The sequence below is a fragment of the Phyllostomus hastatus genome, unplaced genomic scaffold (genome assembly GCF_019186645.2).
Source record: "Phyllostomus hastatus isolate PE091 unplaced genomic scaffold, TTU_PhHast_1.1 phas_contig_1162, whole genome shotgun sequence".
Classification (NCBI taxonomy): Eukaryota; Metazoa; Chordata; class Mammalia; order Chiroptera; family Phyllostomidae; genus Phyllostomus; species Phyllostomus hastatus.
The window spans coordinates 10,554,455-10,568,021 of record NW_025333537.1 but is presented as its reverse complement, the minus strand read 5'-3'; the positions used below and the strand labels follow the sequence as shown (position 1 = coordinate 10,568,021).

The window sequence follows — 13,567 nt, the reverse complement described above, 5'->3', positions numbered from 1 at the left end:
GCCACCGCGGCTCGGGTGTACCGGCTGCGGCGCCCAGCGCGTCCCGAGCGCTTCCCGCACGCGGGCCGGTTTCTCCCCCCAAGAGAAGGGCTAAGCGTGATCCCCACGTGACAGATCGGGAAGGGAGCAAGGAGCCCAAGGGCAATCCCAAGATTCTAATCGGTGGATTCCAATGTGGACCTCTCTAACCCACCCGCTCAGCACCAGGCCCCGTTTTAGACCATCCAGTCTCACCGCTCCTTCCTCAGAGCATCCGGCCCGTGGCCCAGCACACAGAAGGGGCTCCTGGGCACTGGTTTGTGATATCAGTGGGGTGGGATGATTCTGGATCCTGTAATTTGGAAATGCAGCATCAGTACCGAGAAATAATCTCCCTACCCTAAAATGCCGCGGTTTAAAGTATGCACTGCTGTGAGTTTCACTGCGTTCACAGGGCAGCTCGATGCTGAGCGCACCGCTCGCTGGAATCCGGTTTTCAGCGATCAGTCTCCCTTCCCCCATCTACCCAGCCCCCCGCCACCACGAAGGTGCTTTCTGTCCCTCTGGATTTGCTTCTTCTGAATACTTCGCGTCAGTGGAATCACACGATACTCGTCCTGTTGTATCTGGTTTCCGAGAGTCAGCCAGGGCGTGGCGGGTCCGCACTTCATTCCTTTCTCAGGAGGAGTGACAGTCCCCTGTCCGCACGGGACACATCTTGCTCGTTCGTTCACCAGTTGATAGAGATTTGGGTTGTCTTCCCTCTCTGGCTCCGATGAACAACGATGCTGTGAACGTTCCTGCACAAGTGTTCGTGTGAACACAGGTCTTCGATTCTCTCGGAACGAGTTTCTCTCGGAACCAGTTTCTCTGGGAACCAGTGTCTCTCGGAACCAGTTTCTCTGGGAATGCAGCTGATGAGGCACCGGGTGGCTCTGCTTAACGCTTTGGGAACCGCCAGCCTGTTCCACACAGAGGCTGCAGCTTTTACAGCCTCACCGGCAATGTGGGGGGCGAGGGGGTCCAACTTTTCCATATCCTCGCTAACTTCTATTATTTTACCTTTAAATTAAAAAGAAATTATACTTAGCCCTGGCTGGCGTAGCTCAGTGGATTGAGCGTGGGCTGCGAACAAAGTGTCGCAGGTTCGATTCCCAGTCAGGGCACATGCCTGGGTTGCAGGCCACGGCTCCCAGCAACTGCACATTGATGTTTCTCTCTCTCTCTCTTTCTCCCTCCCTTCCCTCTCTAGAAATAAATACATAAAATCTTTTTAAAAAATTATACTCATCTCAGTAGGTGTGAAGTGGTAAGTGGTACTCCTTGTGGTTTTTATTTGCATTTCTCTAATTCCTGGCTAATGATGCGGAGCACCTTTTCACAAGTTCGTTGGCCCTTTGTCGATCTTCTTTGGAGAAATGTCTATTCATTCACATCTTTTGGTTATGTCCCCATTGGGTTGATTTTCTTTGAGTTGTAGGAGTTTTAAAAATACATTCTGGATACTAGCCCCTGGTATTATCTGTGATTTGCAAACATTTTCTCCCATTCTGTGGGTTGTCTTCTGTCACTTTTTTGAGTGTCTTTTGACAAATGAACGTTTGTCATTTCGATGAAGTGTAATTTCCCTCTTTTTTCTCGGGTAGCGTGTGCCTTCGGAGTCCTTTTTAAGAAACCATTGCCAACCCCTAACATTGAGTTTTGCGACTTCTTTATACATTCTGCTCACGAGTCCTTCGTCACACTCGTGATCGGTAAATATCTCCTCCTGGTCTAAGTTCGTCTTTTCGTTCTCTCCACGGCGTCTCCAGCAGAGTGAACATGTCGTCGGGGAATCCAACCCACTGACTGAGCTGCTTCCCAAGGCCCGCCCCCCCCCCCGCCCCGGCAGGTTCTCGTCACCCTCTGTTGCTTTCCAGTAGGGAAACGCCTTTACTATTACTAGAAGAATTCTCCAAAACTACAAAATAAGGAAAAAAGAGAATCAGATACCCTTTCTTTTTTTCTTTTTAAAATTATATTTTATTGATTATGCTATGACAGTTGTCCTGGTTTTCCCCCTTGCCCCCCCCAACCCAGCACCTCCTACTGTACCCTCAGGCCATCCCCCCACCAAGGTTCCTGCCCATGGGCCGTGCGTAGGGTTCTTCCACGGCTCCGTGTCCTACGCTGCCCTTCACATCCCCACGGCTGTTCTGTAGCTGCTTATCTGTACTTCTTTTTTTTTTTTAGATTTTATTTATTTATTTTTAGAGAGGGAAGGGAGGGAGATAGAGAGAGAGAGAAACATCAATGTGCGGTTGCTGGGGGCCGTGGCCTGCAACCCAGGCATGTACCCTGACTGGGAATCGAACCTGCAACACTTTGGTTCGAGTTATCTGTACTTCTTAATCCCCTGACCTCTTCACCCGTCCCCCGCACCCCACTCCCATCTGGCAACCATCAAAACGCTCTCCGTATCCATGATTCTGTCTCTGTTCTTGTTCGCTTGGCTTGTTTTTAAGATTCAGTTGTTGATAGATACGTGTTTGGGGCCATTTTGTTGTTCACAGTTTTGATCTTCTTCTTCTTCTTCAATAAGTCTTTTTAACATTTCATGTAATAATGGTTTGGCGATGGTGAACTCCTTTCGTTTTTTCTTCTCTGGGAAGCTCTTTACCTGCCCTTCGATTCTACGTGATAGCTGTGCTGCGTAGAGCGATCTTGGCTGTAGGTCTCTGCTCTTCATGACTTGGAACGCTTCTTGCCAATCCTTCTGGCCTGCAAAGTTTCTTTTGAAGAATCAGCTGACAATCTTATGGGAACTTCCCTATTGGTAAGTAACCTCTTTTCTCTTACTGCTCTTAAGATTCTCTCTTTATCTTTAATCTTTGGCATTTTAATTATGATGAGTGGGCCTCTTGACATCCATCTTATTTGGGCATCTTCTTTCACCAAATTAGGAAAGTTTTCTCTCACTATTTTTTCAGATAGATTTCCAATTTCTTGCTCTTTCTCTTCTCCTTCTGGCACCCCTATGATGCAAATGTTGGACTTCTTGAAGTTGTCCCAGAGGCTGCTTATACTATCCTCATTTTTAAAAATTTTTTTCTCTCTCCTTGTTCTGTGTGGTTGTTTTTTTGGTTCCTTATGTTCCAAATCATTGACTTGATTCTCAGCTTCATCCATTCTACTGTTGTTTCTCTGTAAATTGTTCTTTATTTTTATTAGTGTAAACTTCGTTTCTGACTGGGTCTTTTTTATGCTGCTGAGGTCCTCACTAAGTTCCTTGAGCATCCTTAAGACCAGTGTTTTGAACTCTGCATCTGATAGGTTGCTTATCTACACTTTGTTTAGCTGTTTGTCTAGAGTTTTGAGCTTTTCTTTCATTTGGGCCATGTTTCTTTGTCTCCTCGTGTTGGCAGCCTCCCTGTGTTTGTTTCTATGTGTCAGGTAGAGCTGCTGTGACTCCATGTCTTGGTAGCATGGCCTAATGTAGTAGGTGTCCTGCAGGGTCCAGCGGCTTAGCCTCCCCTATCCTCCAAACTGGGTACTTGAGGTGCACCCTTCATGTAGCCTGAGTACACCCTCCCCTTGTAGCTGAGACTTGGGTGCTGTTGGCAGGTCAATGGGAGGGATTACCCAGGCCAGTCAGCTGCAAGGATGGCTGTGACCACTGACCACCCACCTCCGCCCTCCATGGAGGATCAGCTGTGCAGGGGGCAGGTGGTGGTGCTCTGATGTGGTCTGTAGCTGTCCACTGGTTGCGTGGGTTTTCCCGGGTGGTAAGGGCCAGGGTCAGCCCCAACCTGTGTTTTGTTGAGGGCCACCCTGCCTGAGCTGTAAAGCAGTCTGAGATGGCTGCTACTTGTGCTGAGCTTGGAGATTCCCAGGCGAAGCCAAGCTGTAAATCTAGGCTGGCTGCTGCTAGTGCCGGGCCTGGGCCTCACTGAGGCCGCTGTGGCTTGTCTGAGAGGATGTAGGAAGTTGTGCAGCAGGAGCCAAGACCAGCCATTCACATGGAAAAGCAGCTAGGGTGGGCCCCGGTGGGGCAGAGCCTCTGGGGGTCTCCAGGGTGGGTCAAACAGTGTTAGCCAGGTTGATGGAGTCTCGGTTATGGCACCAGCTTTCGGTCTCTGTGCGGGGAAGGTTTAGCAAAGGGACAATGGCCTCTGCTCACCCTGATGCCAGACGCTTCAGTTCCTCCCTGTGTGCCACTGGTGCCTTTCAAGCTGCTACGCCCAGTGCTGGAGCTCAGAGGGAGTGAGGCTGACAGGTGAGTCTGTGTGTGGGTTCCTGTGTTAAGAGTAACTGCTTGGGGCTCCAGAAGTTTCTTCCATCCACTCAATTCCTGCTGGTTTTTGCAGTCAGAAGTTGTGGGGACTTATCTTCCTGGCGCTGGAACCCTGGGCTGGGGAGTCTGGTGTGGGGCTGGGACGCCCTGGTCCCAAGATACCCCTCCTGAATTCTTACCCACCACACGTGTGTGTGGGACCAGCCCGTTCTGTGTCTGCACCCCCCCCCCACCAGTCCTGATGGATGTGGTTTCTTTAATTTCCTAGTTGTCAGACTTCCACTCCACTTGGTTTCTGACAGTTCCCAGTGACGGCTGTTCTGTGTTTTAGTTGTAATTTTTACGCGGTTTGCGAAGAGCACAGCCATGCCCGCCCACGCCGCTGTGGTGACCAGAAGTCTTCCCACGGCCTTTCAAAGAATAAAATAAACATGCAAGAGACTGTCGAGATCTAAACCAATCAGAGAGATGAATCGAGATTAACTCCCAGGGTTTTGATGAAGCAACTAGGTGGTTTCACTTTTTTCTCAAACCACAGCGATTTGGCTTTCACCCCCAGCAGCCTGTTCAAACTCCCCCACGAAGTCCCCGGTGACCTCATGCTCCCCGAGGGAGGGCCTCTCTTCAGCCTTTACCTTAACTGGCCTCTCCATGGTCGATGATGGGGCCGGCCGTTTTCTCCCCCTCGAACGCTGCTTCTCACGTCACCCCCCGACTTGGCGTAGCTCGGCCTCTCTCCCCAGCTCTGGAGAGCGCTGCCCCGTGCCCGGTGCGGGGCCGCTGGAAGAAGACGGTTTTCCACACGAACGGCTGGTCCCGGTCTGCGAACGGAGGTGAGCCCCGAGCTCCCCGCGGGACTCGTACACCTCACACTGGCCCTCTCCCACGGACCGCCGTTTTACCGACAGCCGCATGCAGATGGCGCCCAAATTTACACCTCGTGTCCCCGACCTCAAGCCCCACACCCCAAGTCCAGTGTCCCGCTCCACACCTTTACCGGAGAGATCTGGGACGCGTCTTTGTCACCACGTCGGCGACTGCATGTGTCACCTCACCCAAGCCCTCGGGTCCTGTCTGTAGCACCCCCACCCACCCAGGTGCCCAGACCAGACGCCTACCAGTCGTCCCCCACCCTGCCCGCCCCCGCGCCCCATGTCCCGTCCATCACCCTCGCTCTGGCGGCCGCCACCCGAGGCGCTCCTGTCCATCCGCACGACTCCATCCCACTGTTGCCATCGCCTGGCCCAGACCGTGGGCCTTGGGCACGTCAAGCGCGGCGAGGTACAGGTGGGACACGCAGGTGGAGACGTCCATCAGGCAGAGGGACGCTCACACCCGCAGCCCGAAGGAGAGAGACCGGAGTGCGTGGAACGCGGGTCCAGGGCGGAGCCTTCGGAGGCGGGTCCGCGGAGGGGCCGGGCGGGAAGGTGCAGACGCTCTGTCGGAGGGGCCGGGATGCGGGGGGTGCCGTGATCAGGAAGGGGAAGGGGGAGGTTTTCCAGAAGGTGGAAGTGGCTGGCACTCCTGTCCCTCTGGCAGCCGCCACCTGCTCCCTGCCCTTGGTCACAGCGAGAGCTCGCTCATTTCTGCCCGAGGGTCCCCTCTGCCGCCAGCACGCCCCCCTCAGGTCTTCCCAGCCCAGGTCCTGGTCGCCTTCCAGAGTCCAACGTGAACGTCTTCTCCTCACAGAGACTTCTCCCGGTCACCCGACTTAAAGCACCTCGCCTGCCCCCGTCTGTCCCATCACCTTGTTTACAAGACTTTCATGTTCTCACTGTCTGACACTCTCTTGGTTCCCAGTGTGCCCCTTGCCCACTAGAACGCCAGGTCCTCGGGGACGGGGGCCTCGTGGAGCTTCTTCGCCACCATCCCTGAGACCCCGGCGAGACCTGGTCCAATCTGGAGCTCAGAATACACCTAAGTGTGCTCGCTTCTGCAGCACATGTACTAACACTGGAACGATACAGAGAAGATTAGCGTGGCCCCTGCACAAGGATGACACGCAAATTTGTGAGGCGTTCCATATTTTTGAACTTCCTCAGGAAACTAAAAATGGATCTGCCTTTCGACCCAGCAATTCCACTGCTGGGACTATATCCTAAGAACCCTGAAACACCAATACAAAAGAACCTGTGCACCCCAATGTTCATAGCAGCACAATTTACAATAGCCAAGTGCTGGAAGCAACCTAGATTCCCATCAATAAATGAATGGATCAAAAAACTGTGGTACATTTACACAGTGGAATTCTATGCAGCAGAAAGAAAGAAGTAGCTCCTACCCTTTGCAACAGTGTGGATGGAGCTGGAGAGCATTATGCTAAGTGAAACAAGCCAGGCAGTGAAAGACAAATACCACATGATCTCACCTTTGACAGGAACCTAAACAACAAAACAAAGAAACAAGCAAAATATAGTCAAAGACACTGAAATAGAAAACAGTCTGACAGTGACCAGAGGGGAGAGAAGAGGGAATTTCAGGGGAGAATGGGAAGGGTTTACAGGAACAAACTTAAAGGACACATGGACAAAAACTAGGGGGAGGGTGGTAATGGGAGGGAGGTGGGGAGGGTTGGGGGGGTGGGCTGGAATGGGAGTAAAAGGGAGAAAACTGTACTTGAACAATGATTAAAAAATAAAAATTAAAAATTAAAAAAAGAATATACCTAAGTAACATCAACAAATGACCCCCAAGCGCAAATTCCAGGCCCCGGCCCCGCCCTCGGAAAGACCCCGTGGAGAGGCCGAGGGCGCTTAAGCCCGAGCAGAGGCGAGACGGAGCCCCGGACCACCACACCCTTGGGGGGCTCCCAGGGCCGGGTGCCCCTCGGGCCCGCACAGGCACCGCGGGACGTCACACGGATAACCCATCCGGCAGACACACTCCCTTTCTGCGGCCTACTGGCCTTCCCCGTGCCCCCCCCAACCCCAGAAATTCCCTGTGGGCGCCCTGTAGCCTCCCGTATCAGCAGTTTCCTGGTGGCTGTCCCTGTCACCCACTGCTTCGAGATTTCTTCTAGCCTAATCAACCCGCTTTCCAAGAACAAGTGGCAAAAGTGTGTGCGCCTTCCTGTGCGCCCGTGCTGAGTCAGGCGCCCGCCCAGAGCCGCGCGTAACCTCGAGTTTCCTTCCACTTGCACTTCCTCGCCTTCGCTCCCCCTCGGGTGGCGAGAGTCTGAGTGTTTCCAGAGAAAAACTGAGCGATAATCTTGCCAGGGGCGGGACATCGGTCACCCTTCCTCGTGGTGGCCCTTTATATACCGCCGGGGGACCATGGCCAGCACATCGATTCCAGAAGCTGTGCTTGAGGCTGCACCCGCTCCCTGCCGCCATGGTCTCCCCCACAGGTACCCCGGGACGGAGAGGAAGACTCCGGAGGGGCTCAGCCCCCGGGGCTGCTGGGCTGAGGCTCCGGGGTTGGAGCCGGAGGGGGTGCCGGGGTGGGCCTGGCCCGGGGGCCTCCCAACAGCCTGCTGTCTCCCCAGGTCCCACCGGGCTCGCCCTGTTTCTGCTCTGCTGCTCGGGAGTCTGGCTGGCCGTCCACTCGGCTCCCACCAGGGGTTCCCTCTGCCAGACAATCGTCATAGAATTAAAGGGCTTATATGAGGAAATTCTGAAAGTCCAGGTAAGTGCTCTCCAGGTTTCATTTCTTTAAAATGCTTTTCATCGCCCCTGAAGAAGGGGCCCTTCTCAGCCTGAAGCTAGGGCTGCGGACCGGCCAGGAAGGGATGGGGACTGGCGGACAGGCCACCGTGGATGTTTCAGGCAGGTGGGGGTCAGAGGCAGAGACGAGCCCAGGCAGCTGAGAACGCAACCGCTTCTCACGCCCTAGAGGGTCTGGGTCAGCCGCTCATCCACCCCCGGCGTGTTGGGCCCACAGCGCTGCCACATGGGTTCCCCCGTGCGGGGCGCAACCCTGGGGTGTGGGCCGTCTTGCCCACGGGCTCAGGAGCCCGCTGAGGAGCGTGACCTGGTGCCAACCTAAGCTGTAAGCCAGGTCCCTGCGAATGCAGGACGTTGAACTCCCCACGTGGGTCACGGAGGGTGCCCACTAGCCGGTTAGGTGTCCGCTTGCACGCTCGTCCGTCGCTGAGCCGGGACGCAGGCTGCCAGCCCCTGCGGGTGGGACGGACGAGGCCGAGGACAGGCCAACGGCCCCTCGTTCTCTCCAGGTGGGGGCTGAGACACAGCCTGTCAGGCAGCTTTGCTGGAACAGACAGAAACCAACACGGGGGAGCCATGTCCGACCTGGGCCTCGCCCCCTCCTTCCCCGCTGGCGCCGAAACCCCCGCCTTGGTGTTTCATAGATGCAAAGGCAGAGGCTCTCACGGGCCGAGGGGACCAGGCATTTCGGCCCGATGGGTGCTCCTAGCTCGTGGTCAGGCCTCAGGAGGAGGGACGGGACAGAGCGTGGGCCGGCGTCCGGGTGGGTGTGGAAACTCTCCCCCTGGCATCTCGGAGGCCTGGGCGGGGCAGCCTGAGCCCCGCGCTGGGAGCCCAGGACGTCCAGGCTCTGGTGCAGAGTCACCAGGAGCAGGCGGCGGTGCGGCGGCGCCCAGCCCCATCTCTCTGAGTCTGGGCTCCGCACGGCTGCAGGGGCTACCGCCGGTGGGGAGAGGCCACCGGCATGGGCTGGAACCCGGGTCTGCCGCTCGACCTTGGGCCGGTTCCGCAGACCAGCCGGGCTTCCGTTTCTTCTGGGACAGCGGAGACTAGCGCCTCCCAGGGCCGTGGCTCTGGTCCCAGGGGAGGTCGGGATGGGCCTGCAGGGGCCTGGGCGGGGGGGGGGGGGGCGGGGCGCGGTGCCCAAGGGCTCCCCCACCCCGGACCCCGAGGGAGCATTCGGAAGTCGCCTGCTGGGGTTTCTCGCAAACCTGACGCTCACCATCCCTCCCCCTGTTGCACCCCAGGAGGCCGAGGTGGGGCTCCCCGCATCTCCCTACCCGCTGCCGTCTCTCACCCACTGCTGCCAGCCGCCCCGTGTCAACAGCTCCGCCATCCTGCCCTACGTCCAGGCCATTAAACCACATGTCACAAACGCCCGGGTCATCGCGGAGGTCGAGGAGCAGCTGGTCAAAATCAAAAACCATTGTGAACGAGACCCCACCGCTCCGCCGCCTACGGTGCCTTCCAACCCCTTCGAGCGCAAATGGTTCATCTCAGGCGTTTTACGAGAGCTTTCTGCGAACTTGAAGTCGTCGTAATCATCGTGCCCGGCCCTCAGAGGCCGCCCGGGGCCGGGGGCGGGGGGGAGCCTGCTCCTCCGGACACGGCGCACACGCGTGAAGCCCTAAAAACCAGACGAGTGCCCGCCGAGCGTGGCCACGCCGCTGTGAAACTATTAGATTCTCCCAATGACTGAGCTCAGGGGAGCCCCACGGACCGGCCCCGGGAGGGCCGAGACGTGACTGCCTGAATGCCTGAGTGAACTTGAAACAGATTTCAAGCTGTGCCGTCGTTGCGAGTCTGGGTATTTATGGGAGTCCTGCTTCTGCAGACTTCAGCCTTATTTATTATCCCCCTCACACCCTGGTGCGGGCCGGAAGGGGCGACTGTGTTAACTTATTGGTATTTATTGTCCCGGGAATTGTAAATGCTCCTCGGAGGAGCCCCTGGAACCTATTTAATAAATTATTGTGAATTTTTCTCATCTGTTTCAGATGTTGTGACGGGCAGCTAAAATTAGCAGCCGGGGGTCCGGGCCGGGTGGCGGGTGGCCGAGGCAGCAGGGGACACGCAGTGGAAACAGACACTGTGACTACCATCATCTCTGCCCGCCGGCCGGGCTCGGTGGCACACGGTGGTGGTTCTGGCAACAACAACCGTTTACTGGGTGTTGTCCTTCTGCCCGGCCGCGGGAGTGCCACTACTGTCCTCCTTCTGCAGGTGGAGAAACTGAAGCCAAAGCCACGTGGTCACCTTCTGGAGGCCACACACTGTTGGGGGTGGGACCCCGACTCCAACTGTCTCTTCAGCACCCGGCCCCCGGTGTCCCTCCCCAGGCAGTGGCTGGGCCTTAGAGGCATTCGAGCCGTGGTGCACATAGCGCGGGCACGGCCCTTCCCGGCCCTGTTCCCGCAGGGCTGAGCCCAGCGCGGGTCTCCAGGCCCGGTCTCCGGGCCGGCGGGGGCCGTGCCGCCTGGCAACGGGTTAGAAATACGAGCCTGTGGGCCCCGCCCCAGACCGAGTGTGTCAGGAGGTTTAGGGGTGCGGCCTGCAGTCTGTTCTTGAGTCAGACTTCCAGGTGATTCGCACACACACTTAAGCCAGAGGATCACCGGGGCCTTGAGCTGACCGGAACTTCCTTCTTCATCTCACTGTGGGGGAAACTGAGGCCCAAAGCGACAGACCGGCTGGTCGCACGGTGGGGGAGGAGGTCAGGACTCGGAGACCGGCGGGAACTCGGAGCAGGAGTGGGACGTGTGCCGCCTCGCGGCACCTCCCCGACATCCCCTGGTCACCGTGGCGTCCCCAAGTCCTCTGACACCCCCTCCAGGAGGGGAGCCGGGCTGCCTGCCCCCACGACAGGAGGTGGGACACAGGGACTTGCTTCCACAGCGCAGAGGACGGAAGTGGACGGAGGGGAAATGGGGAGTGAGGTGGACACCGCCGTGCCGTGGGTGTCAGGGACCCGGCCAGAGTGTGACAGGGACTCTCCCCCAAGCCCACAAGCCCGGGGGCTTCCGGAAACTTCCGACGAGCCCAGGTTGGGGACAGTCTGCCGAACCCCTGACCAGTGCGCTCCCCCAGAACAGCAGAGGGACTGGGGACCGAGGAGACCCGGGGACAATGGGCAGTCTTGGAGGGGACCCTTAAAAAGGACATTCGTGCCCTGGCTGGTGTAGCTCAGTGGTTGAGTGCTGGCCTGCGAACCAAAGTGTCGCAGGTTCGATTCCCAGTCAGGGCACGTGCCTGGGTTGCAGGCCACGGCCCCAGCAACTGCACATGGATGTTTCTCTCTCTCTCTCTTTCTCCCTCCCTTCCCTCTCTAAAAATAAATAAAAAATCTTTTAAAAAAAAGGACGTTCGTGGGAAAACCGGTGGAAACCCACGTGCAGGCCGGCCCGGAGCTCATTTCCCCGTTCTGATCAGCGCCCCACGGCTGAGTCGGGGTCGCTCTCCAGGAGGAGCCTGGAGAGCGTGTGCGGACGCCGCCCCCGGTGACGTGTCTCTGCGTGAAAACACGTCTCAGAACAGAACACGTCACCGTCCGGTCCCCCAGGCACTCCGGCCACGGTTTCAGTGCTCGGCCGCCGCACGGGGCCGGCGGCTCCTAAGAAACACCCCCTCGCCGCAGGGCGCTCTGTGGACGGCGCCGGTCCCGGAGCGGGGCTCGGGCCTGCTGTTTCGTTTTATATTTTTATGGGTTGACTTCAGAGAGAGGAAGGACAGAGAGAGACATCAGCTTGCTGTCCCGCTTGCTTGTGCGTTCCCTGGCCGGCTCTTGTGTCTGAGCCGACGGGGGACGGAACCCACGACCCGGCCGCACGGGGGCCGCGCCCCGGCCACCCGAGCTCCCCGGCCAGGGGCCCCTCATGGCTCGTTACCGCTCAGGTGCCGTGGTCTGTGGACTCGTGGACAAAGAATAAGGTGCAAACGACGTCCACCGGGTCGAGAAGACGACCCCGGAGGCGGCGGTTTCGTGGACGGCAGGACAGGAGCTCGCGGGGCAGCTACCTGAGCGTGTCTCCTGGGCATCCGTTTCCGCAGGGGACGCGGACCCGACGAGCGAGGGGTGCCGGTCTGCCGAGTCGTCCTCCGACGGAGTCAGAGTCGCGCTGCGCGATCGTCCCCTCCCCGGATGCGGTAAAGGAGCCCTTCGTGTCTGTGTGAGGATGACACGCCAACAGTCTGTGACTCAGGCTCGGGCCCGGCGCAGAGCGGAGCATGGGGCCGCCGGCCGGGAGGCTGGGAAGGCGCGAGCTGCCGTCCTTCGGGCCGGGGCGCGGGCACCACCGGGAGGAAGACGCGTCCCCACTCGGAGCACTTCGGACGCCCCGCGCGGCGGCTCCCCGGCAGGCGGTTCTGCAGGCCTCTGGGGGGTCGGGCCGCCCGGGTGCCCCACAAGCCCATCCAGGTCTGCCGCCGGCTGCCCGAGGCGGGTGCAGACCCCACAGGAGGGAGGGAGCATGGGGCTCAGTGCCACCAGACTGCCCCCCAACTTCAGACGCCGGTCACAGGTCCCCTAGTCACCCACACTCGCTGGAGCACGCGCGGAAGTCAGGGACCCGTTCCCTCACGTTCCTGGGTTATTACGAGGGACGTGAGACGGACACTGAGAGGTGCCCGGCCGGGGGAGGCCGCGCCCAGGGAGAGGTCGGGAAGGCCCGACAGCTGGAGCTCTGTCCCCCGAGCAGCTGGACGGTGCCACCCCCCGACCCCCCACCCCACACAGGGTCGCCTTCATCAACCCAGAAGCTCCTCGAACCCTATAATTCAGAGCCTTTGGTGTCAGAGGGATCGTCACTCACGTGTGAACGATTATTAACTCAACCTCCACTCCCTCTCCCTCCCCAGACCCCTGGGGTCTTTCTCCCTCCCCAGAGAACACCCCAAGAGAGGTGTTCTTTTTTCTTTTTTTTTTTCCCCAGGTTTTATTTATTTTTTAAAAGATTTTATTTATTTTTATTTTTAGAGAGAGGGAGAAAGAAAGGGAGGGAAACATCAGTGTGTGGTTGCCTCTCATGCACCACCCCCACTGGGGACCTGGCCTGCAACCCAGGCCTGCGCCCTGACTGGGAATTGAACCTGCAACCTTTCAGCATGCAGGGCGGCACTCAACCCACTGAGCTGCACCAGCCAGGGCAGATTTTATGTGTTTTTAAAGAGAGGAAGGGAGAGAGAAGGAGGGGGAGAGAAACATCGATGTGAGAAACAGACAGCGATTGGCTGCGTCTTGCACACCCCCCACCCCCGACCTGAAACCTGGTTCCACTTGGAATCGAACCAGCGACCTTTTGCTTTGCAGGATGACGCCCAACCCACTGAGCCACACGAGACAGGGCTGAAAGTCCCAAGCTTCTGATCACGCAGCTTGGGCTTGCTGGGGACCAGCCTCCACCCTGAAGACGGCGGGGAGGCCCGCCGAGAGTCACTGCGTCAGCACCAGAGACACCCTATCGCCCTGGAAATCATCAGAAACTTTCAGCGGCTCCACGTGAGGGGCCGGGGCGGAGACGGAACATCTATTTCCTATGTCACCGCACGTAACCACGGCAACGCCGCCGCACTGCCTGCGGCGCAGGGGCCAGTGACGGGGACAGCAGGGACGGAGGCCGGTTCCTGGCTGCAGAGGCAGCCGGCGGCAGGGGCCGGG

The 13,567-nt window shown here is 57.9% G+C and overlaps 1 non-coding gene across 1 annotated transcript; it reads left to right on the top strand.

Annotated features, from left to right (window-relative positions):
* The first annotated feature begins 6,175 nt into the window (after nucleotides 1-6,175).
* On the top strand, nucleotides 6,176-6,282 carry LOC123823702. Its single transcript, XR_006786574.1, has one exon. It is a non-coding gene; the product is annotated as a U6 spliceosomal RNA (small nuclear RNA).
* The last annotated feature ends 7,285 nt before the right edge of the window (nucleotides 6,283-13,567 follow it).